Source organism: Aethalodelphis obliquidens, unplaced genomic scaffold (assembly GCF_003676395.1).
Source record: "Aethalodelphis obliquidens isolate GAN/ISIS:26980383/991018 unplaced genomic scaffold, ASM367639v1 scaffold46, whole genome shotgun sequence".
Taxonomy (NCBI): domain Eukaryota; kingdom Metazoa; phylum Chordata; class Mammalia; order Artiodactyla; family Delphinidae; genus Aethalodelphis; species Aethalodelphis obliquidens.
The window spans coordinates 2,706,814-2,729,536 of NW_020837990.1; the positions used below are offsets into that span (position 1 = coordinate 2,706,814).

The 22,723-nt window shown below is 42.5% G+C and overlaps 1 long non-coding RNA gene across 1 annotated transcript; it reads right to left on the reverse strand.

Moving 5' to 3' along the window:
* Positions 1-13,572: 13,572 nt before the first annotated feature.
* LOC113606991 (uncharacterized) lies at positions 13,573-19,986 on the reverse strand. Its single transcript, XR_003427774.1, has 3 exons — positions 19,973-19,986; positions 17,401-17,402; positions 13,573-13,683 (listed from the first exon to the last, which is right to left on the reverse strand). It is a non-coding gene; the product is annotated as an uncharacterized LOC113606991 (long non-coding RNA).
* Positions 19,987-22,723: the final 2,737 nt, after the last annotated feature.

Genomic DNA, 22,723 nt, shown 5'->3' on the forward strand with positions numbered 1-22,723 from the left:
CATTTCTCTCCCAAAATTGTCAGTATAGAATTAGACGCTGTAGCATGAAGGGTAATACAGGAATACTTTCACCAGGCTTAAGGATATGAGATAATGAAACTTGCTCCCGGGATAAGCATATTTATTGGGTTTGTTACGTATCAAATGTAACAAAAGTAGAGGATCTGAAGAACACCCTGTGTGGTTCTTTTCACACCCTTTGATCACACAATTCCTCTTTAATTCAGATGCAGTAGAGCTTAAGTGGCTTCATTGATGTGTTAAGTGTGGAATGATTTTTGTATAAAATAAAAAAGACTCCATTATGTGTCCAGAGAAGCCTGTGTGCGCTCATTTATTGAGACAGGAAGTCGGTTTCCCACACAGAACAACAATTCTATGATGCTGCAGCGTTGTGTCTGAAAGAAGAGTAAAGGAAACTTCATTTTCTACCTGGCAGAAATCGGCTTCAGGAGGAAGGGGCAGACAATGCGATTGGGCTTCCACTGAGTGAGAGGACTTGATTGATTTTCAGAAAATGCACCGTGCCATGTGCAGGGAGGCTGCCTGGAATACTTTTGTTAGGAAAACGTACATTTTGTAACGGGCGTCAGTTTTCTGAATCTTCCTTGAAGTGATGCATTTCAGTGAGCACTTGTCACCCCCCTCTCGAAGTCAGGCGGGGAAAGAGAAATGTTCTTTTGGATATTTTCCCTCCTAGATTTGTGTCTGGGTTGATTTTGGTTTGTTTGTTTTTCTTTAAGTTGGTTGCCATTCGCTTTTTTAAAGTTTTTGTTCGTTCGTTTGTTTCATTTTGCTGTCTTCTTAATAAGCATGGAGAATACTTCTGAGACTTTCCAAGGCGAAGTTAAAAATCTACCCATAGTTTAAATATTTAGGATGGATATAGGTCCTATCTGCTAGGAGTGGACCTCAGTCTTGTCGTAAACCCATGGAATAAACCCTACACTGTGGTCACAGGATGAAGAGGAGCAAGGTTAGAATTCACCTCGGCTCTTATCCGAAGCTCAGGCTTTTTTATGTTTTTTGCTGTACGTGGGCCTCTCACTGTTGTGGCCTCTCCCGTTGTGGAGCACAGGCTCCAGACGTGCAGGCTCAGCGGCCATGGCTCACGGGCCCAGCCGCTCCGCGGCATGTGGGATCTTCCCGGACCGGGGCACAAACCCGTGTCCCCTGCATCGGCAGGTGGACTCTCAACCACTGCGTCACCAGGGAAGCCACAAAGCTCAGGCTTTTATCTCTGCACCACGCTGCCTTATACTCTGTGAGGCAGCTAGAAGCTAGCCATCCTCCCCATGGCTCACGTGATCCCAGTGTCTACCCTCGTGGTGATTGTCTTAGTCACTTTCCGCTTCAGCCTAATTATGAACCAGTCTAAAGGCTTAGGTATCTTTGCTGGGAGTTGTTCTAAAAGAATATATTACATAGTTGTTCCACTCAACGGTTTTATAATCTAAAACAGACAACAGCTACATGGATCTAATGAGAAGAATGTATAGAGAATAGAGCAAGCTTAGGGAATTTTTCCATTGGTCATGTTTACCTTATTAATATTCTTAAGGAAATTTTCAGGGTGAAAAGTTCAGTAAAGGATAGTTATATCAGTTTCATGTCCAAGAAGACAATCATGAGGCTGTGTAAACTGTGGTGGGAGATAGGATTAGAAGAGCTATTTGATTGAGGTTTGGTGAGGGAAGTCAAAAGGGTAGATACTCCAGGCACAATCAAGTTCTCTCCATGACTATTTCATTCTTCCTTGTATAGTTATGTTCGTTTCTGCCCATTCTTCTTAACGTTTCCCAAACCTACTGCTAGTACAACATCTACTTTTTCCTTCCCATCATGCATGGGTGATTTTTGTCGTTGTTGTTAAATTTGATGTCACAATATTCTTTTGATCATTATAGATGTGTTTATAAAAGAATTTCAGAGTCTAGTAGTTCTAGGGGTTAAGTATTGGGGCAGGACAAAGAATATTCTTCCAGAAGGTCCTAGACTAATAGCAACAACCATTAGCTTTCTCCCTCTTGGCATTCAGAGCGAATTCTTCCTCCCTGACTCCTTTATCAGCCTTTTCTATTTCATTCCAGCTCACAGTAGCACTGCCATTGCTGTTACCCTAGATATTTAATGCTTCTTCCTCATGCACTTCTCACATTCTTCTCATGCATTTCTCAGAGATCCCCATCTCTCACCCCCTCCACCTATCTGTGTAATGCTTGGTATGTGACTGTCGCCATGAACAACAATAGGCCCTGCCCACGTCATGTGACTTTAATTTATCATGTTTTTTTTTCCTGCAGAGAATTAGTGGCTGCCCTTAAGCTAATTTTCTTACCCAATATGATATGGTTTCTGATCTCTCTTCACCCCATGCTTAGATTCAAATAAAGGCTGCTGTGCCTTTATCCCCCAAATCAATAACCCAGTGAAAAGATGGTACAGTCAGGAATCCAAGAGTGCGGCATTCTGCTCCTGGTACTGTAACTGGCTTCTTACAACTCAAGACCAGCTGGTTTAATCTCTCTGACCTATCATGTCTCCATCAGAAAATTGTCTTTTTCCTCCCTCCCTTCTTCCTTTTCCTTTCTTTCCTTTAACTCATAAGTGCTGCACATCTCTGTTCCCTAGGAGAGAACAGAAAAACCAAACAAAACGTTAAAATAACAACACAAGACCATTGTAATTAGATGACCAGATAACAAGGAATAAACTCCATATGCATTTGTAAAGCACTGTGGAAAACCATGATATTGTTATGGGAGAATGACACTCTTGGAAAGACTGGATAACACAGAGGTTAAGAACTTGGGCTTCTGCATTAAAAAACATGAGTTTCAATCCTACTAGCTGTGTGACCATGGGCACATTAAAGTTTCCAAGTTGCAGTTTCCTCATCTATAAAATACGACATGTTAATAAAATTACATAATTCAGAGAGCTGTTGTGAAGATTCACTGGGTGAGATTATATACATAAAATGTGAAGCACAAATGCCTAGCATATCATAAATGCTGAAGAAGTTTAGCTGTTATTGTTATTGTTAAGGAGGGCAGAGTAACTTGCACTATCATCATGTCATTTTTGTTGTTTAAAATAACAGTAATAACTGCAAAGGAAACAAAGGTCAGTGGGGGCTGGAGGAGTCAAGACTTCTAAGGGGTGTCAATTTCCTCTGAAGAAAGGAATTCATGAAAGTAGAGGCATGGCTGTGCTTGGCAGAGAGGCACAGTAATGTTAATGGTTAAGGTTTATACTCTTGAACACCCTTTTCTGACTGTGAGCTGTTTGAAGGCAGGAATTATATTGTATTCATCTTTGTATCCCATATCTTAATTACTTGTGCTTAGTATAGCAGAGAACTAGACAGATGAAATGAATTTGTTTCTATTGCCTTGAATTCAATCTTTCAAAGGAAAATGCAACGAGTCTGCTTTCCTGAGAGTTTTTAAGGTCTTGCTGGAGCTGACTTGGGTGCATACAACCAAGGAAAGGGCCCAGGGGCTCGGAATTCCAGCTCAAATCCCCATGTCCACCACAAGCTGCCTCTGGATCTCAGAGCTCTCCATTACTGACTAGGTGGCCTTAGGTCCCTTGAAGCTGGAATTAACGATAACCCATGTGCAATATTTGGATAAGTGCCTTAATAACATGGACTCTGAAGATCATGAGGCAACAAGAATGTTCCATTTAGCTTATTTTTGCCGTGTGCTTATCAGAGCTTGGAGCACACATCCAGGACATTCAGATGGCTGGAGTTAAAATGATTTAAGGGGATGGAGCCTACATTGGCTTAATGCTGCTAAGAAATTCCTTGGCTAAAAAAATAATAATCTTTCATTTTTTCTTTCTTTCTTTTTATACATTTGTATAAGTTGATCGAAAAAAAATCTTTACAGTTCAACATGGAGTTTCTTTTTCCTTTTTTCTCTGTCTCCGGGGCCTTATCTGATTTTAATCAGCACTGGCCTAATATGATTTGAAACAGCTGAGGCTGAAATGCCCTTACAAAAAGATCTCTGAAGTTGGAACTATTGGAAATACCTACCTATTCTACTCCCCTTGTCCAAGGCAGTATGTGCTATTAACTGTAAACATTGGGGATTATGAATTTACCCTTAAAACTTTTCAATGCCCTGCAGAGTTTTCTCAGCGATTTGAAAGTCCTGTTAACCATAATACAACCAGTTCTTGATTATCCACAAAAAAAGGAAATGAATAGTGGCACAGATAATCCGAAACAGAAAAACAATCAAAATGTTTCTTATATTTTACTTTGGAATGCTTTGTATGGCTTTTGGGGATTCAGATTTTCCTTCCCAGGGATGTTGTGCTCAGGAAAAAGTTAAAATGAGTTTGCATTCCCTAAGCCCACACTAAATAGCTGAAGGGGGATGCGGCCCAGCCACATGCTGGGTGGCAGAGAGAAGGAGCCTGAAATCGAGGGGAAAGAATTCCACTGATAACCTAGAAGTGGAAAATGCCCATATGAATAATTAAGTGCTGACTGGAATATAATTTGGTCTTGTAAATTAGTGTGGACAATTTTCCAACCCACATTTTTGAAAAACCAGGTTATCCTTCTCAGAGAAGTTACACTGGTAGTTAGAACAAATGACCTTGGGCTTCCCTGGTGGCGCGGTGGTGGAGAGTCCGCCTGCCGATGCAGGGGACGCGGGTTCGTGCCCCGGTACGGGAGGATCCCGCGTGGCGCGGGGCGGCTGGGCCCGTGAGCCATTGGCCGCGGAGCCTGTGCTCCGCAACGGGAGAGGCCACAACAGTGAGAGGCCCGCGTACCGCAAAAAAAAAAAAAAAATGCAGGACCCATAGAGTGGTTTACCTCTAGGTACCATTACCATCTTCTGGGTCTCTGCCTCTTTATTGGGGTCTTAGATGTCTATGGGCCCCATTCCTTGGTCTAGGAACAATTTTTCATCACTGTGGACATGACCTCAATGAAATTGGCCCCAGAACTCTGGGTCCTCAGCGTATAGTTCTACCTTTCCTCCCATAGTGGATGCTGTGGGTGCCTTTTAGGACCCACCAAGGTGCTCCAGCTGCCAAGAGTGTTGCCTGCTAACTTCCCACAGCTGAGCCTTCCCTGGAAATTGCTCTCTGTCAAAGGAAGCTTCCTTGCCCAAGGTCACGTCCCCTCCCCAAATGTGGCTCATATCTAATGATTGCCAAGAACCATCGCCACAATTCCACACAATTGTTCAGAGCTATCTGTGCTCCAGAATTCCCTGTGGGATCAGTTAGGCCCACTCTTGTGAATGCAACACTTTCAGCTTCCCCCTTTGCCTGGTCCCGCTTCCCCTACTCTCTGAAGGGTACCGTTCCTGAGAGCACTCCTAAAGAACTCCTCACGTGCACATCTCCACTCTGCAGTCAGTGTTCCAAAGAACTGATGTATGACATTCCCATTGCCCTCTATTTATTGTGACTTCTTTGTTGTTGCTGTAGTCACCTGCCCAATAATGAAAGAAAAACTCACAAACTTTGAAGGGGTCAGAGAGCAAGTACCATAGAATCCATCAAGTCAGGTGTTTAGCTCAGTTCCACCATTTTCTTCTTGGCCTGGAGTAAGAAATGTAGCATTCCTATGTACTCGCTTCTTCTGGTTCAAAATGGGTAATAACCTATAGGATGGGGGTGATGGGGAAAAAAATGAACAGATGGCTAAGCAAGTCCTAGAAGACCATTAAGTGCTATGGGAACACTTACACTCTGTGGTGAAAGCTCTACAATCTAGGGCCCCGTAAGACTGAGACTCTGCAGCCCACTTCCTTGGAGGTAGTTTTGAAAACACCCTTTGCTTCATTTCCTGTGGATTACGCAACCACAGAATTCCTCTGGGGACTCAGCCACACCCCAAATCTTAGCCTAAATCACTGAGTTTGACACAGATTCACAGGAATTTGGCAAGGAGCTCACCCAATTTTTCGATCTCAAATTGGATCCAAATATTGCCCAGGTTGGCTGAGAGTTCAGTCAGAAAAGAAGGAGGCCCAGGCCCATAACTGCTAAATGGTGATATTTGAAACTCAAATGAGTTTGGCTTGCCTTTAAGAGTGGGAGGAAGTTTTGAGCCATCGTATATGATATAAGCCCTGGTCCAACTCAAAACAGTTTCCACTTTTTTTTTTTTGGTTATTGTTTCAGCTCTGGATCTGCTGCTAACATTCACAGGTCACTGTGCTTATTCCAAATGCCAAGGCCAGTTGCAGGGAACTTCGGGCCCCTATGGGTTCAAGGTATAGTGAAGAAGTGATGTTCCTTGAATTTCCTCTGGAACAGAGCAAGCCTTGACAGAGGATGGAGAAGGGGGATGTTGGATAAGGGCTGAGGGAAATCCTTCGTTCAGCTCCTGTGAAGGGTCCAGCATGGAGTTGGCTGCTCTGATTGAATTCTCCCTCTTCTCTCTGGGTATTCAGAAAGTGCTGGCCTCCTGCTTCCTGGAGTAGTGGCAATGGCTAATACTGGTAGCAGTGATTTGGATAAAATTGTGAATTAGAGAAAGTTAGATTTTGCTGCTCATATCAAATTTTCTATCACAACTTCTTAAAAACTGTTTCTTATTCTATTTTTTTTTTCATCTGAAGAGCCTCCGTCGCAATCTCCACTGTTTTCAGCATCATCTGCATCTCCTCCAGAATCCCCCACTACCCCAGCGCCCAGCCACCGGGCTGGCCTTTCCCAAGCAACGTCACATTCTCTGGGCCTTTCTCCCTACACCCACCCCACATACTTGTCTTCACCTGATCCCTCTCCCCCTCCCACCACCATTAAGATTCAGCTTTCATAGATCCTGTCTCCTACCTGCTTCAACAAACCACTATGTTATAAAATATATATTTACGGGAAAACCCACTAAAACTGTTGTCAAAATATGTGCGAGTCTTCACGTTGTCACTCACACAGCAAGTAACATCAGGTAAACCATTTTGATTCTTTTAGCCTCAGTTACTTCACCTCTAAAACAGAGATGAAAAAAAACTTAATTCATAGGGCCTCAGATTAAAATTAACTCCCATCAAAAAACACCTCTTGGGCTTCCCTGGTGGCGCAGGATTTGAGAGTCCGCCTGCCGATGCAGGGGACGCGGGTTCGTGCCCCGGTCCGGGAACATCCCACATGCCGCGGAGCGGCTGGGCCCGTGAGCCATGGCCGCTGAGCCTGCGTGTCCGGAGCCTGTGCTCTGCAATGGGAGAGGCCACAACAGTGAGAGGCCCGCATACCAAAAATAAAAAAAACCCCAAAACACAAGAACACCTCTTGATCTTCTGAAATAAGATGAAGTGTCCCTTCCCTAAGCTGCTATGGCACCCAGTAATTCACTATCTTGAAGCATGTAACTTTGCATCTAAATCGCCTATTCCCTTTCTGACCCTCACTAGCCTGAGGCTCCTGACGGCAAGGACTACAGCTGATCACGCTTGAAGGCCAGCGCCTCACATAATGTCAGGCATGCAGCTGGTACTCAAAATGTGTGTGTTCAGTGCACGGCCCACTCTGAGAGCATTTATAAATAGTCGAGATTGTTCCTCTCAGAAAGCATATTTATACTGGAACAGGGTCCTTTTTGGACCACGTCTTTCCTGGAGGAAAGACCATAATGGTGCAGGATATTTGGAAACAGGTGGAGTTCATGTTGTCCCTCAAATAACTCCATGTAGGTGGCCTCTTGCTCTTTGCAGACATCCAGCTGGCCCTGGGCCCTTGCACCTGAGGGGGGATATCTGAGACTCTTGAAACTTCCTGTTCCATTTCAGTGACACCAGTTTGGCTCGGTTTTCGCCTCCAAGCTGGGATCAAATGTTGCCCAAGTATGGGGAGAAGAGGAGAGATATCTCGTTCTCTCCCTTGACTTTCCTCACTTCAACTCCTCTCTTCTCATGTTCTTCATGGAAGCTTAAACTAGATTCCCAGGGAAGAGTCCTGTCCTGGTCACCAGCAGCCTACACGACAGTAGGCTCTGCCACTGCTCTAAGCAGCTCACGATGGGTACCGAAAGCTCCTGGGCGGGGGTGGGGGTGGGGGTGGGGCGTGCTCCACAGGATGGGGAGAAGTGAAGATGAGTGGGATGCAGGGGATATGTGATGTGGGAGATGCCTATGTTCACAGAGCAAAGTGATGTTGTACAGAAAGCCTGCCTCTGCTAATGAGCCTGGGAAAAGGACAGAAAGGAAATGGATTATTTCTGTTATGCCTTTTGGGAGACGGCTTTCCATGTGTCTGTCTCACATTTTTTACGTCTGGCAAGCAGGAGCAGTGACTGCTTTCCTTCCATCTTTTCAAGGCTGTTTCTACAGCAAATAGCATCGAAAGAAAGAGCTAGCCTGGAGCACAGGACAGGTATGCTGACTACCCATTATACAAAATTGGGGTTCTCTAAGCTCAGGCTCCTCTCTCTACTGCACCCCACAGTGTGATCAGCCATCACCTGGCTCTCTTCCCATTGCCCTGTGCAATTTGGGTCCAGTGAAACAATGCAAATATGTTGATACTCATGTTGCTTGCTGTGCTATGAGGGATCAAGTCCTTCATCTCTGATCTAGGAGTCTCACGGACTCGTTCAGCATCCATGAAACCGTGTCAGGTTAACTTATAAGCTTAATAGGAGCGTAGCATTTCAGACCCTTCACAGTTCTTGACAATGCTGTCTCCTCTGTACCTAAAGGCAGCGATACAAGAATTTGGCCCTTTATGCCCTATCTCCCTGGGAAAAGAGGGGTGAGAGAAAAAGAGGATCTATTGATTGAATGTCCTCTGTTTGCCAAGCTGGACTGCGCTGAGGTGAGCTTTTCATCTATTAATTCATTTAATCTTCACAATAATCCTGGGAATAGGCATTATCCTACCCATTTTACAGATCAGGAATCCTAGGCTCAGTGAGGTGACGTGCCTCTCCAAGGTCACACGCAGGTACAGTGTAGGGGCAGGATTTAAACCTAGACCTGTGTCTGCTAAGAGAGCCCCTGATTCCTCTATTACACCGTTCTGGAAAGTCAGTCAGTTCTTCGTGTTGACTAGGTGCGCAGCCCAAGATAGCTTGGGAGATGCCTGCAAGCCTAAAATCATTTCTCTCCCCCGTCTGTTATCTGCCCTGTGATTTTGCCTAGTTCTACCCCTGGGTACACTCCTTTACTCCTAGTTTAACAGAGAACTTTTTACTTTTTTCATTTGATCTAGACTTCTACCTTCTCTTTTCTGGGACCCCTGCCTCCCACCGATATCATGCTGATTTCTTAGCCTTCATCTTCTTGATCCTGCCTATTGCCTTGTTTTATTTTATCCTATTTTTCCTACTCAGAAGGAAGGATGTGAAGCAATTTCTCTGATATCACAGAATCCATAACACTCTCCAGACTTCACAGTTCTAAAAAATCTTGTTTGGTTTTCAGATGTGACTGGAGTGATTTGCACCCGATGCTTAACTGGCCATCTGCTCAAAGGCTGCTCAGAAAGACATGGCCATGTGTTCTCCTGCCACAGACCAGTCTGCTCTGCCTGCAGCTGTGGGTTTCCAGGACCTTGTACCTATGTCACATTGTTTGAAGCTGAGCTTCAAGGAATCATAGGAGCATTTGCCTGGACCTACTACATAAGCTAAATACAGCATGAACTGACCTTGTCTTATAGGAAGTGGGTCAAGGAATGAGCCTCTCTTTTGTGCAGAGCTTGTTTACTTTCCAGTTAAGAGGGGAGAGCACCAGGCTGATGGCGTATACATGTGAGTACAAGGGAGACAGAGAAATGAGCAGCCCTTTGCATCGAGAAGGTTTGCTGAGGTCTTGGGCTTTAGAAAGTCGCTGTTAACTCCTCTCTCTGAGGCTTGATATCACTAGATAACCAAGTTCTTGTGGGAGCTTTCATGAGGGTTATAGTTCACTGATAAAAATAAATGTTGTAAAATAATCTAAATGCTTGACTGAGAATATACATGCTTCTTTAAGGAGTAGACTTAGTTTGGCAATAAACTTATATAGCTGACCTAACTCTAATTCTCTGGGGAAGAAAATTGCCACCTACCCCAGAACGCCATCCAAATACTCACAAGAATGGGCCAATTAGCGATTCATATTCTTAAACACTTATTAGCACTGCCCATACTCAGGCTAAGCAAATTTTGAAATAAAAAGAAAAGGATGAAGGGACATCGACCATGCTTTATGGAGCTCATAACCAAATTGAAGAGAAAGACAGTAATACTTGAAAAAGAAATAACCTACACCAGACTGTAGGTGAAAAGACACATATGAGCAGCAGAGATGATAACTAGGTGCTGCAGAAATTGTGAAAAAGTATCATTAGTCTCCTAGTTACCAAGACTCTAAATTGGGGTGACATCTTGAAAGCCCACACCTACCTCACTCCCACCCAGACACCTCCAAAATCCCTCTCACAGCCTCCTCTTTCTCCTTTCCATACCTAATGTCAGCACCTTACTTCAAGACTTTATCAATTTATATTTAAATTTTTAAAACTCGCATGTCTCCTTGCTGGCCTCTTCCCACTTTAATTCACATGGAGTACAAATTAAGCTCTGATCCTTTTCCTTCCCTATTTCCAAGTTGAAATGAAGTCAAAGTTTGAGGATCGGCATGAAAGAAGAATCCAGGTTTGAGATGATCTAGGCTTAGTTCTGGGAATGGTAACAGTGGAAGAGGGAAAGAAAGAAAGGAAACGAGAAGCAAGATTTGATGTTTGGAACGTAGGGGATGACAGCAAGTAGCATTACTAAGAACTATGGGCTTAAATCTAGAAGACCAGAAGGTGGGCAAAGGTCAAATATAGAGAAGAGCACGTTTCCAAGGAGAGATGCTGAAGTGAGGAGATTTGGGGCTTTAGTCATATCATCCACCACTTGGAATGCACCTAGTAGGACATAGGAGGTGTTCAATAGATGTTTGTTGAATGAATGAATAAAAGAATGAGTGAATAGCCCTCAATTTCATCATACCCATCGTATTTTATCTTTACAACAACTCTGTTTGGTGGTTCTTTTTATTATCTCCGTTTTTCTGATGTCTGAACCAAGGCTCAGAGAGGTGGTATGATTCCCCCAGGATCCCACAGTGATGAGTGGCAGTGCTTTAAGGTGAAGCCAGATCAGCATGAGTTTGCAATCCATCTGTCACATTGCCCTCTGGAAATATCTGAGTCCAGCACACATAGAACTGGGGTTGGGAAGACAGGTCATGATTAGCTGTGGGACTCGTTTACAAAAGGTGATTGTTCATAACTGAAGCCACGACCATGAATGAGACGCTAGAGGAATGTTGTGAATGTCTTTGACCTGAACAATGGGTAAGGCTGGCATTTCAGAGATAAGGAGAGGAAGAGGAACCCTTGAGAACAGCAGAGAAAATCAGAGGAGAACTAACGGAAGAAGAATCATGGAACCAAGAGAGAAAGGAGATTTGTCATAAATATAGGGTCCACAGTATCAAAAACTGCAGAAGTATCTTTGAAGGGAGCACGGTTTGAGGGAAAGGGAAGTACCTGGACCGTAGCAGATCACCTGGTTTAAAACCATCCTTTTGCTTTAACCTCGAGCAAGTTGCCTTAACCATACGGAATTTGTTGATTTATCAAATGGTCATCATATACGTTTGTCAGGATTAAATGAGCTCATGAAATAAAGGACCTAATACCAGGCTTGGCATCACAGAGCAGACAACAGCTGATATTTATGAGGCACCAGGTACTGATCCAAGCGTTCAATGTGTATCCATTCATTTAAGCCACATAACAACCCTGCTAGCTGGGTTCTGTTTTCATCAGCTTCAATTTGCAGATGAGGAGACACAGGCTTAGATAGTTTAAATAAATCCCTCAAGGTCACACAGCTTGTGAGTGGCAGCAGCTTGGATTTAAACCCAAGCATTCTGTTCTCAGAGCCTATGCTTTTAACCACCATGTTTGCTGAACTTCGTTGAGTAAATTACCAATAACTATTAGTTCCCTTCCCTTCAAGAACACGTGAGCTACATCAACTTTTTCAAGTAGGAAGATTAAAAGTATTTAAACTAGGGGTGAGCAGACAACATACCATAGGCCAAATATAGCTCATTGCCTCTTTGCGAGGCCCACAAGCTAAGAATGGTTTTTGTTTTCAAATGGTTGAAAAAAGTTTTTTAAATAATATTTTGAGACACGTGAAAATTATACAAAATTCAAATTTTAATTTCTACCAATAAAGTTTTATTGGAACACAAATATGTCCATTTACGTATCGTCTCTGCCACTTTTGTAAGAGCAAAACTGAATTGTTGCGAGAGAGACCCTACAGCCCCCTAACCCTGAAATATTTACTCTCTGATCCTTTACAGGAAAAGATTGCTGACCCCCTAATATAACCAAAAACTCTGTGGCGAATAAAGACAAGTGGATTTAAGGGCTTGAATTTCTCAGGAATGTTGTTGCCCTTCACCCCCGTTCTCAGACCCTCGATGGACTACTCCCGCACCTGCACTTCATTAGGAGATGGGGGTGGGGAGAAAAGAAATCTCCAACCCGGTAGTTTGTTGAATTTCTTGGGTGGAGGAGGAAGGAGGAAGGACGCTCGCTGCTGAGGGTGAAGGTGAGGCTTTCTTTTCAGTCCTGAATTACAGCCAGATGAGTTTATCCCTTTTTTGGCTGTGGAATGATAACTTTGGGGTTTTTTTTTTGTTTTTGCGGTACGCGGGCCTCTCACTGCTGCGGCCTCTCCCGTTGCGGAGCACAGGCTCCGGACGCGCAGGCTCAGCGGCCATGGCTCACGGCCCCAGCCGCTCCGCGGCATGTGGGATCTTCCCGGACTGGGGCACGAACCCGCGTCCCCCGCATCGGCAGGCGGACTCTCAACCACTGCGCCACCAGGGAAGCCCTGGAATGATAACTTTTTTTTTTTTGCGGTACACGGGCCTCTCACTGTTGTGGCCTCTCCCGTTGCGGAGCACAGGCTCCGGACGCGCAGGCTCAGCGGCCATGGCTCACGGGCCCAGCTGCTCCGCGGCATGTGGGATCCTCCCAGACCGGGGAACGAACCCGTGTGCCCTGCATCGGCAGGCGGACTCTCACCCACTGCGCCACCAGGGAAGCCCCCCACCCCCACCCCGGGATGATAACTTTTAATGCGCTTAGTAAGCGCAGGTGCTCAGCAGTCAGGGGAGGAGAGGCCGTAGCCAAGTCACATCACAGGTGTCTTCTCCCAAGGGCCAGGCCGTGAGCGGAAAAGCCTCCTGCTTAGACGCGTTCCAAGTGTCTACCTGCTCTTCACTGGGGAATGATAATGCCTCTTGGGCTTTTGCACAGGGCTGGGAGCCAGTTCACCTGGGTTCCATGTTGAGATTTCTCAGCAGATCTCCAGCGTGGTGGAACCAAGTGGATTCCTCTCTGTCTGCCTTGCTTAACATAATTAAACTGAAGTCAGATGTTTATCAGATTCTCCAGTGCGTTCATGCATCCAGCCTATAAGATAACCGGTAAACAAGAGGGTAATAACGGCAGGGATATGCCTGCTTGTTTTCTTTTTTTTTAATTTTCTAAAATTGTGGTAAAATATATATAACATAACATTTACCATTTTAAACATGTTTAAGGGAACAGTCCTGTGACATTAAGTATATTCACATTGTTGTGCAGCCTTCACCACCATCCATCTCCAGAACTCTTTCGTCTTCCCCAGCTGAAACTCTGCTGCCGCTGAACAGTAACTCCCCATTTTCCCTCCCTCCAAAGACCAACAACTACCTCTATGAATTAGACTTCTCCAGGGATCTCAGGTAAGTGGAACCATACAGTACTTTTCCTTTTGCGTCTGGCTTATTTCACTTAGAATGATGTCTTTAACGTTCATCCATGTTGTAGCCCATGTCAGAATTTCCTTCCTTTTTAAGGCTGAATAGTATTTGATTTATGTAATTTTGTTTATCCATTCACCTGTTGATGGGCACTAGTTTTTTTTCTACCTTGTTTCTGTTGTGAATAATGTTGCTATGAACATGGGCATACAAATATCTGTTCAAGTCTCTGATTTCACTTCTTTTGGATATATATCGCAAAGTGGAATTGTTGGGTCACATGATAACTGTTTTTAATTTTGGGAGGGACAACCATACTGTGTTTCATAGTGCCTGGACCATTTTGCATTCCCACCAGCTGTGCATAATGGTTCCAATTTCCCCACCTCCTTGCCAATACTTGTTATTTTCTCTTGTGGTTTTTGTGTTTGTTTGTTTAGTAGTAACCATTCTGATGGATGTGAAGTGGTATCTCGTGGTTTGGATTTGTGTTTTCCTAGTGATGTTAAGCATCTTCTCATGTGCTTATTGGCTAATTGGTGTCTCCTTCAGAGAAATGTCTGTTCAGGTCATTGCCCATTTTTGATTTGGATTGTTTGTTTTTGGTGGTTGTTGAGTTGTAGGTGTTCTTTCTATATTCTAGATGTTAACCCTTTATCAGATGTATGATTTGCAAATATTTTTTCCTATTCCATGGGTTGCCTTTTCCCTCTGTTGATAGTGTCGTCTGATGCACAAAATGTTTTGATTTTGATGTAATTGCTGGTTTTTTTTTTTTTTTTTTGCTGTTGCCTGTGTTTTTGGTGTCACACCCAAGATATTGTTGCCAAATCCAATGTTGGGAAGAGTTTCTCCTATGTTTACTTTGAGAGTTTTATAGTTTTACCTTTTACATTTAGGTCTTTATTCCATCTTGGATTAATTTTTGTGTATGGTATAAGGTAAGTGTTTGACTTCATTCTTTTGCACATGGATATCCAGTTTTCCCAACATCATTTGTTGAAAAGACTGTCCTTTCCCCACTGAATGGTCTTGGCACCCTTATCAAAAATCTTTGACCATATATGTAAGGGTTTATTTCTGAGTTGGCTTGAGTTTTGATATTAGCAGATATGCCTCTCAAATCAAGACCCAAGTTGTATAAACTCTCCATAGACGATCTAAGAGCCAATGCATTCATGCTATTAGAACATCAGTGATAGCCCATCTCAAGCTAGAGTTTCAAATGCATGAATCTGTATCACCACAGTTTGTGAGTTCCCAGAGAGCAGGAACTCTCTTATAACTCAAATTTAAACTTAATCTATATGTTTTGTCCATTATGTGTCCAGCATCATGATAGCAGTAAGGATGCAGACACTTGTATTTAAGAGCTTGCAAATTAGCGGAGAAATAAACATGCAAACATATGAATGTCTTTTTGTGAGAAGAATACTCCAGAAGGTAAAGTAGGGGTACAAAGATGGAAGTGGTGACATCTAGTTGGAGAGGAGAGATAACTTTCTCAGAAGTGGTCACACTTGTGCTGAGTTTTGAAGGATGATTAAGAGTTTTGCCTAACAAAAACGGCAGAGGTCATCAGGACATTCAAAATGGAGGAACCACACCTGCAGACTTGGAGGGGGACTGCAGTATGGTCGTTGGAGGACTAGCACATATATTACAAGGCCAGGAGGAGTGGGAGAAGAGCCTAGAGGGGTAGGCAGGAGACAGGTCCCAGAACTTGAACTTTATTTTGAGTGTGATTGGAAGGATTTACATGTCTATCCCTTAGATTAGTCCTTAGCACTTATCATTGTTTATTGAACTGATTTTAGTCCAGTACAACAATGATATATGTTTCTTTTCCTTCTCAAACATCATCTCTTCTTCTTCTTTTCTTTCCTTTTTTTTTTTTTTTTTCCTCTCTTTCTAATATGATTTTGATGGCTTTGCTACTTTTCCTCGGCTCAGTATCTCAACTACCAAAGGACATAAACTACACTGGGGCATGAATTTAGACAAAAACAACAACAAAAAAAGTGAACTCATAAGAGAAAACATTGAAACCACCTAGGTTAGGCTCAGTTGAACTTCCAAATGTGTTTTAAATTAGGTCGTCTCAACCATGACTACAAGTTTGAAACATTCAAAGCAACCTTATTGGAATTGGAACAAGGCATATTTGGTTTCCTCTAAAGGATTTTAAAAAAAGTGGAGTTAAGAGCAGAGATCCCAAATGTAAAACTACGTGAAAAGAAAGCCCATAAGCAAATTGTCTTCATAACAAATGGCATTAAAACTTCCAAACTATCAAAAGTTGTGATCTCTTAGGAACATCTCACTCAGAGGAACAATGCCTATGCCACACCCTCATTTATCTGGGCAGGGCCAATCAGATGCAAGTGAGCGGAGGAAGCATTTGGAACCATCGAAACAGATGTGAGGGGTCCAGAAACTCAGATACGTTTTGCTCTTATTTTATACAAGCAAACTTGGTTGCCTAGTTTCTTTATACAAGCAAACTTGGTTGCCTAGTTTCTTTATACAAGCAAACTTGGTTGCCTAGTTTCTTAAGAGGACAGAATATGAACAGTAAGGTATAAGGTCACCAAAAGATAGGTGTCTAGAAACAGGTCCAAGGATTCTTTTGGGGAAAAAAAATACTGTTGGTTTGACAAAGAGAAGATAGAAAAAAATTTGAAAGTAAAAATCTACAAACTCTAAAAAGAAAACCCACATACAACACATAAAGCATCCTTGGATTATTTAATAAGGAAATAGAGGCCTACCCCCGCCTCAGCAGCCTCCAATGCATCTCCAAAGGAAGGAACAGAATCAAAGTTAATGTTCAGAATGATTCCTTCGTTCCCATATAGCTATATTGATACTTCAAACGTTTAGGCCTGCAAAGTAGTACAGATGAGCTATTCTGGAAAATTTACTTCTGCAGAAATAACGGTATCTCATTCTGCGATGATGCTAGTTAAATGAAGCATCAGACCACCTCACCTAATGTTAGCATAATTTCCTACTTAAATAGCAAGCCTTTATCGTCAGAGAGCTTATATAATTGTCCCATATACTAAATATGATCTTAGTCAAGACCATCTCCTTATCTGTGAAATGATAATAATGATACTAAGTATTATCAGAGATCTGTTTTGAGGGCAAAAAGAGATAATGTATGGTATCTAGCATTTTACATAGTCAATACTTCATAAATGTTAAATACTGCTACTACTACTACTGCAACGAATGTTGATCTTATAACTAGGACTGTACCTGGGTTCCTAGCCTAACTCCACCATTTATGAGCTATAAGATCTTGGGAGAGGTACTTTACTTCTTTCTGCTTCAATTGTTTCATCTGGAAAATGAAAACAAGGCTATATCATATCTACCTCAGGGGGTTGCTACAAGGATTAAATGAGATACTATATGAAAAACACTTCAGTTAGGGCCAGGCACGGAGTAAGGATTTAAGTACTATTAGCTGTAATTATTACTGCTGTTGTTGTTATCCTCCATTTTGCTTGTAAGGATGGTAGTTCTCAAAGAGTGGTTTGGGGACCCCTGGTGGTCCCTTTTGCAGGCAGCCCAAGCGGTCCAAACTGTTGTGTGTCTTTTTCACTCCTTGAATGTACAGTGGAGTTTACCCAAGATGACATGAAGTGTGATATCACCATAGGTTGAATGCAGTTGCACATTTGAGACGCTAGCTGTCTTCTATTAAATAATAGAGATTTGCAAAACTGTAAAACAATGCTATTCTCTCTCTATTTTTTTGTAAAATAGTTATTTTTCCAAAATTATGTTTTATGGTAGCCTATGATGGGTTTATTGCTGTTATTTTAAAATGAATCAATTTTAATGCTTAATTTTAATTTCTAATATGGTAAATATCAAAATATATAATCCACATAAAGGAAAATTCTTTGGGGCTCTCAATAATTTTAAGACTGTAAAGGGGTCTTGATACAGAAAAGTTTGAGAACCACTATCTTAGTACATAAAGCTTCAGAGTTGTTGACATCCTTCAAGGTCACTTTCTTGAGATTTGAGTAGAGGTAGAGTCAAGTCTCAACCAAAGTTTACTGATAATGAAACCTGTTGATCATTATAATACATCACACTCCAAGGGTCATGGAGCTCCTACATGGGGAGAGGGCCAATGGTCATTACAATGCTTTTATAGTTGAGTATGGTTGCAGGGTTCTGTGTGGTCAACTTAGCAAGACTCTACTCTAGACATGGTATTCAAAGCTAATATATGTTTTCCAGTATCTTAAATTTTATTCACGTGGCCAACCACTGCAGCACTGAATTCACATACAGTTCTTGCCTGGTGATTAAGAGGAGGCACCTAGTGTTAATACTCTTGAGTTGTAGCTTTAGAGCCCAAACTGATTCCCATCACAGGTTTTCAATCTCAAGTGTCAGGCAAGAATTCTCACCCGTTTGTAAGCCACTTTAAATACGGTTCTCAGGAGTTCAAGAACTAATCCCTGAAGAAACTGGGTCAAGTTCTTCCCAGTCCCGTCCCCATACCACAGATAGCTAAGCTTCAGTCTTAAGGAAATACTTTGGGACACCAGGGCATACTTAAAGGAGGGAAAATAAACAGGACAGACTTCCAGAGAAAAGACATATGTGACCTCTCTTCCAATAAGCATTTGATACTCGAGTGTATTTCACTGGAACAAGTTGGTTTAAGTATGTACTATTCTGACTTTGGGTTTCCAGCATTGTCTTGATGCAAAGTTGACACCTGCTGTGTTGTTTAAGACCTTTGTCTCAGAGGCTTCAGATTTTTTCACACATATACACACGCATATACAATGCATTTGGTTGGGTTGGATTGAAATCTTCAGTAGTAATTCAAAGAGTTTGGCTTCCGGGGTAATGTCACAGGTTTGCATGCATTATGCAGAATTTTCTGCTAAGTGCAATAGGCCCTTGGAAATTGAATTGGTTGATTTCAATCCAATGCTTATTTGACATAAATGTCACATTTATGCTGAAGAGTCATATCATTCTTCTATTTCTGCTCCAATAATGTTAATTCTTAAAGTGTTACCCTACATAGGCTATGACTACACGGTGCCAAATATCCATCTGGAGGTAAGAAACCTTTATTTTATTATCCCAATGTTCCTAAATCTAATATTTGATAGGATGGAGTTAAATTACCTGGATGTCTAACTATTTTCATTTGTGGCTGGATGCTGCAGTGTTGTAGAGGAAGAAGTAATATGAAATGAAAACCATTTTGATCGAACTATATGACACCTCAGAAATAAACAACCCTCCTCCAATATTTTGCTCAATTGAATAATCTCAACCAAATGTTATCAGATCAGTTTGTGTGTGGAACACAATGTGCCAAACAAAATAAATTGACTATTTTACTGTTGAAATAATGTGAAAGGAGCGTGGGGCTCGGGGAAACAAGCACGAGATATACTGGGCAAGGCAAAGGAGGTTCAATTCTCTCCTCCTCCTCCAAGGAGGGTCTGACCAGAGCTGGCTATCTCCAGCGACAGAACAGGGACACTGGTACTCTTATCTTTGACTCTACAGAGGATGCTTCTCTTGTGATGCCTTCAACCCAGCCAGCCCTGTGGTTTTGGAAGAGAGGCATACAAGGTAGTTCTAACTACTGACTTATAGGGAAGGATTCTCCCTCCCTCAGTTTTCCAGCCAGTGTCTCGGCACGTACTGGAAACACTCCAGGCTTTAGGGATGACCCATTCATTGACTCTTCATCACGACCTTAACCTAAGACTTGGAAATTCAGGCAGCAGACCACCACACCATCCACAGTCTACTACTGCTGGATGCTGGCTTATCTTGTCCTAGAGAAGTACCTAACTGAGGTATTTCCTGGGACACAAGACTACACAGCACAGGCTGACCAGTAGGAGAATAATCCTGTAAAAGTTGTCCAGACTCGAGATAACACCGTCAAAGTTGTTGAGGCATTTAAATATTCTGAGATTTTCATTTAATTCCATTTGTAGCCTGCTTAGAGTTTGACTTCATATTCCCCTTCTCTAATCAGATCTACAATATTCAAGTGGACGTTCAAGGTTAGCCATTTTCTGATAAATCTGGGGAAAAAAAGTGAAGCCATATCATGTTTCCAAGCTCTATTCTCCACTAGCCGGGCCACCTGAGCCACAAAGTGGGTTTGGCCTCATGACCCCATTAAATAATTTATGTCTGGGTAGTCTTGGTCTTTGTCTCAAATAGGTGAAAATAGAAATATAGATGGAGCTTTTCAGGTAAACAGTTCTGGTACATTTGCCAAAAATGAACATACTTATTCAGACCTCGCTAATGAAATTGAAAGACGGACGTGTTGTACACTTATGCAATTTAGTTAAACAAATAAACCATTTAATCCGTATTTCTTGGGTGCCCACTATGTGTTAATTTTTGAAAACTATAGTTAAGTAAAAAACGTATTTTAAGGCACTCACAGTCTAAGTAAAAGATACAAAAGTAAACATAATTTCCTATCCGTGTAGTTTATTACCTGAGATACAGGTATGCGCAGCATGCCTTGGGAACGCGGAGGGCGACGAGAATTTCCTCATTATCATTACCATTAACAAGCGCCATATACATATTGTACCCAGCAGAAATACACTAAGAATTCCAGGAGCTGCCTTGTTCCGTCCTAATTCTCCATTGCCAAGGCTGCAATGATTAATCTTTAGAAAAGCTACAGTTTAACACCTGTTGAATGATATTAGGGAAAATCATCTGTGTTGCAAATAAAGAATATGTTAGGGAGGCTGGACTCAAATGGATCCAGGTTTTGATATCTTTCTCCTTCTGTTTTAGCAGACAAATAATCTGTTGCAACTTTGCTGCTTCTCTTCCCTAGCTTGGCTCTGTTCCCGTGCACCATTTTGTTCTAGGGGGATGCCTAAACTGATTCTGCAGCGTTAGCCAAAACAAATGAGGAGCTTGGCTCTGGGTCTGGTCGCAGCAGCTGCTGTGATTGAAGTTCTCTGCACCTAAGACAGTGGGGCAGCTTTCCGTTTGACAGATGAACACATTTTCATTACTAGGGAAACAGGAAGCATGGCATACTGGGCAAGAAGAAAAAAAAAGGAAAAAAGAAAGAAAGAAATATTTGGGAAGTCGCTTTGTTCTTTCTTATATCAATCATGGTTATTGTTCAGCTGAAATGTTGGTGAGGAGGTTGACCGAGTGGGAGCCTCATACCCAAGCCTCAGGCTTCTCTTCCCCCCAGACTGTAACTGTGAGCTGACAGCTGCGTGGTTTCCTGACCTCAGGTTGCCTCAGCCAGAAAATTCCTTTGCAGATCTGCTCTGAGAGGCTGTTTCTGTTCATGCATGCAGCACAGGGCAGGGAGAGGCCAGGAGGTCTAGGGGAACCCACATGTAAAGGAAAGGAAAAGAAACATTTGGCTGTTTCCATTAATTCAGTCATACAATGGAGCTGAACTGTCAAGTGAGTATTTGAAGGCCTTCAAAATAGCTACTCGAGACTTCCATGGTGATCTGGAAGCTTGTGAGTGACTCAGCGGCAGGGGGACTGGATACAGGTTCTTGAGAGAATAGAGCACATTTCTAGTAGGGCAACCTTGTGACAGCCTTTCCTTTATCATTTCATACTCAGATTCCTTTTATCAAAATGGTAGCCTTGGGAGGCATCCTTGATCCCCAGGCTTTATGTGTTGAGTCTCTAGGTAAAGGTTAGTACCATCCTGTGGTATAGAAATCCAAAAAGCAGAGGAAAATATGGGAAGGAGAGCAGAAGACGATGGTAAGAAAATACATAAATCTAAGGGGTGAAGTTGCACATGAAATGGCAAAAATTTAAGTATTAGGGGATGTCTTCAGGAAGGAGAGGAGTCTAGAGTCCTCACAGACACATGATTGCTGAACCCTCGTTTACAATGATCACTAGACCAAGAACGTCCTGGCTACCGTGGAATCTGTTGAAGAAATTGGATGTCAGTCAAGGCAGCTAACATATGTTGATCAACTACTATTTGTCAGACACTGTGCTTGGTGCTTTATACAATGACGTGCCTACCACAGCACATAATGTAGGCATTTGATACTTTGTTATATACATTAAAGAAGCTGAGACTTGGGCTGTCCTAGGTCGCGTGGTTAAGTGATGAAGCAAGACTTCCAGCCCAGTTCTGTGTGCCTTCAAAGCCATCTTGGAGTTTTGAAAGGTTCTTCTACCCACATACCCAAGCCCTATTTCTCCTACAGCCTTGATAACCTGTAGTATTCTTTCCTGCTTGGCCTGGACAAAGTCACCGATCTCTCTACACATGACACCAGGCTGCTGGGAATTGATGGGAATTGGCACACAAGATGAATCCTATTTGCAGTCCTTGTGCCTTTACCAATGGGCCGGGGTGGGAGGAGGGGAACCGGTTCTGCTCTCCTATTCATTTACCAAAGATTTCCAGTATAGCAGTCCATGCACTGGACTTCTGCGTTCATGACCTTAATCAGTGGGTTCCTTAAGGACTCACGAGGACTCTTACTTTTGCATCCTTGTCACATGACATGCATAATGCTTTGTCTCTGGTCTTCAAGCTAAGGACTCACACTTGCTCATCTAAAAGATCAAATCCCTTCCTATTTATCATTCTATGTTCATAAAAGCATTTGCTGAAGGCCTATTAGTGGCGGTGCCTCTGATGCCAGAAAGGTTAGGGAACTTAGTCAAGGTTCTGCAGTAAGTTACAAAACCAAGCAAAAACTCCAACTTTTCTGTTCCCCAGTGAACTTCTTACAGATCAAGATTTTAAAAATCGCATATCATAGAGCTGTAAATTTCAGTTAAAGCTTCCTACGATCCCTTAGGTTTTTTTCCCCCCAAGCCAATCAAAGTTTAATTGTTCTTATAATAGTACTATATCTAAAATAAGCTTCTGATAGGCTTTTTTTCTTCTT